The sequence below is a fragment of the Pinus tabuliformis genome, chromosome 5_1, assembly GCF_031772625.1.
Source record: "Pinus tabuliformis cultivar Carrire ecotype Pingquan chromosome 5_1, CPIR1, whole genome shotgun sequence".
NCBI classification, from domain to species: domain Eukaryota; kingdom Viridiplantae; phylum Streptophyta; class Pinopsida; order Pinales; family Pinaceae; genus Pinus; species Pinus tabuliformis.
In genome coordinates, this window is record NC_142305.1 from 764,220,876 (window position 1) to 764,224,804 (window position 3,929).

Here is a 3,929-nt window from a genome sequence, read left to right on the forward strand (position 1 = left end):
CACACTTTACCTAACTCTATACCTAACTCTACACTAGACCAAGTTGAACTTAACTATATCCTATGTGTCGGAATATCCTAACATCCCCCCTTAAGAACAACTTGGGATAGGATTGAAGGATTTACAAATATGACACAATAGGAGAAGGAAGGAGGCACTAGAGCCTATCCCCCCTTAGTGACAACTTCCTGAACTCCAAGCATATATCGAAGTTTAGTGAACTTCGCCTCTGTGAGAGCCTTTGTGAAGATGTCTGCAACCTGATCATCTGTTGGACAATATTGCACTTCAAGAACATGGTCATGAATGAGCTTTTTGATGAAGTGCATGTGTAGTTCAATGTGTTTGCTGCGCTGATGCTGGACTGGATCTTTGCATAGCTGAATGGCACTTTGATTATCACACCAAAGTGTGGTTGGATGCTGTTGCTCAAAGCCAAACTCTGATAGGATCTGACGAAGCCACAAGGCTTCCTTACTAGCTTCCACGGCACCACGATACTCTGCTTCTGCTGACGAAAGAGAAATGGCAGCCTGTTTCTTACAAGCCCATGTAATAGGTCCTGAACCAAGAGTGAAGACATAACCGACAGTAGACTTCTGATCATCAGGGTCACCAGCCCAATCAGAATCAGTGAAACCAACTAACAGAGGAGCTGCTTTGTCACTGTAATGAATCCCAAACTGTATTGTACCTCGAACATAACGAAGTATTCTTTTAGCTGCTTTCCAATGACTTTCACGGGGGTTTTGCATAAAACGAGCAACAAGGCCAACAACAAAGGAAAGATCAGGACGAGTATGGGTTAAATACAAGAGTTTTCCTACAAGTTGACGGTATAAGGTAGCATCAACTTCAGGAGAAGTACAAGAGACTGAAAGTTTGACTCCAGACTGAAAGGGAGAAGGGGCTGGCTTACAGTCTTCCATGTGAAAATGACGAAGAATATCACAAGCATACTTGGACTGGGAAAGGAAAATACCCTCCTTGGATTGCAAGACTTGAAGACCGAGAAAATAGTGTAAGTGTCCTAAGTCTGTCATTTCAAATTTCTTTTTAAGGCTGGACTTCACATGGTTTATAAGGTTGGGATCACTACTAGTAAGAATAAGATCATCAACATAAAGAACAAGGATGATAAGAGAGTTGCCCACTTTCTTGGTGTAGACAGTATTGTCAGAATGACACCTAGAAAAGCCAGATTCTAAAAGAAAGCTATCCATTTTGGCATACCAAGCCCGAGGAGCTTGCTTGAGGCCATAAAGGGATTTCTTAAGTCGACAAATAAGGCTGGAGTCTGTTTGTATGAAGCCAATGGGTTGTTCCATATAGATTTCTTCCTGCAATTCCCCATGCAAGAAGGCAGATTTAACATCCATCTGATGGACTTCCCATTTTAAAGAGGCAGCAAGGGAAAGAACAAGGCGGATAGAGTTCATTTTGGCAACAGGGGAGAAGGTTTCAGTGTAGTCAATGCCTTCAACCTGTGAAAAGCCCTTAGCAACGAGACGAGCTTTATGTTTATCAACTTTCCCATCTGGTCCATACTTGGTTCTGTAAACCCATTTACATCTAACAAGTTTGCGTCCCTTTGGTAGAGGAACAAGATCCCATGTATCATTTGTCATCAATGAATGATATTCTTCATTCATAGCTGCTTCCCAATGTGGATGGCCTGAAGCTTCTGCAAAAGTGTCAGGATCATGATTTACTGGAGCTTGAGCCAGTAAAGAAGAGGCTCTTTCAAACTGAGAACGTGTACGTCGCTGATCTGTAGGATCACCGGCAAGATCACCTGCTGCATCCCGAGTAGCACGGACCCATCTTGGAAGTTGAGGATCCTGAGAAGGTGGGGGAGGATTATCATCCTCGCTTTCATCATCTGAAGAAGAAATGTTTTCAAAAGTAGAAGAGATAGGAAGAGGTGGCACATCCGCCGGACTAGGCTCGCAGGCCGATTTATTTTCATCAAATTTTACATCTCTTCTAATGATAACATTTTTGGACTTAAATGGAATAAGTCTATAACCTTTTACATCTTCAGAATATCCAACAAAAGTACATTTCTCACTCTTAGGTTCTAAAGCTTTATGCTTTTCATCTGGAATATGGGCCCATGCTTCACTTCCAAACACACGAAAGTGACTTACATCTGGTTTAATGGAACTCCAAGCTTCTTCTGGAGTGATATTCTCTAGAACCTTAGTAGGAGTGCGATTGATTATATAATTTGCACAATTAATTGCTTCGGCCCAAAAACTAAGACTGAGTCCTTTAGATTGCAGCATACAATTAGCCATTTCCTTTAAGGTGCGATTTTTCCTTTCAGCTACACCATTTTGTTGTGGAGTGTATGGAACAGTATGTTGCATTTGAATTCCATTTTCGGTGCAAAAGTTGATGAATGTGTTTTTAACATATTCTCCACCATTATCAGTTCTTAGCTTAAGAATTTGATGTCCAGATTGTTTTTCAACAAAGGCTTTGAAGGCCAAAAATGTGTTAAATACTTCGCTCTTGAGTTTTAAGAAGTATACCCAAGTGCGTCTGGAGAAATCATCAATGAAAGTTAAGAAGTACTTGCAGCCAGAGAATGAAGCAACAGGAAGAGGACCACATAAATCACTGTGCACAAGCTGTAAAGGGGCTGAGGCGTGCCAAGAGGCACGTTTGTCAAAACTGTCCCGATGATGTTTTCCGAGTACACATCCGGAACAAACACCATCTCTGCAAGATACCATAGGAAGACCTGTCACCATATTTTCTTTACATAGATGCTGAAGGGAGCGATAGTTTAAGTGACCAAATCGCTCATGCCAAAGTTTGCTCACTTCATCATTATGAGCAACAAATACTGAGGGAAGATTTGATGACCCAAAGTTGTGAAACTTATACAACCTTGTGGAATCATCAGCAAGACCAGTAGCTAGAATCTGTTTAGGATCTTTTAGATCCTTGATTACAACATCATGAGGTGAAAATTCAACAATTTTACCTTCACCTGAATGAGTTATCTGATAGACAGATAGAAGGTTGCAGGATAAGGTTGGAACACATAATACATCATTAAACTGACCATTGTCTAGATGAACAGTTCCAGTCCCTACAACATTAAGAGATCTATCATCACCAACATATATATTTTTGGTGTTACAATCATTTAAAGAAGAAAACATGGCTTGGTTTTTGGCCATGTGATAAGAGGCTCCAGAATCAATGAGCCACTCATGAGAATGAGAAGAAGAAGAAGATACATTTAATGCATAACCAGACTGAGATGATTGACAACGACATGCAGAAAGTGCCATTCCGGAAGTTGAAGTTGAAGTAGGCTCCACATGGATGTTATGTTTCTTCATTGCGGCTTCCAAGGCTTCCATCTTCTTAAAGCATTTAGATTCTAAGTGGCCATCTCGATTACAAAAGTTACAATGTCTATCAGTCTTCTTCCATTTGTTTTTATTGGTCTTATCATTTTGCTGAAATGATCTTTCATTTTGAGGCTGAGTTGGTTTAGGACCATTCTTTTGAGGATATGACTTCTTAGGATTCTTTGAATTTGGTTGCTGCTGAGCGGCTAACGCTTTCGTGGAAGAGTTTCCAAGATTAAGAAGACCAAGGTGTAAGAGTTTTTCTTGTTCTCTTATTAAGGAATCACAAAAGGAGTCAAAGGAAGGGGCCTTGTAGTCTTTTCCTTGACAAATGAAAGCTTCCCTTGTAGAATGGAAAGTGGAAACAAATACAGAGTAGGCTGGTCCCAACTTAGTAAGGATGGAATAAATAAGGTTACCATCTTCTTTCTTAACTTTAACACCTTCCAAGAGATATCTAAGGGTCTTGAATTTGGACAAGAAATCTTCAATGCAAGAAAAATTATTAGGATCCAAAGTAAGCAACTCATTTTCAAGTTGATGGGCTCTAATTTCATT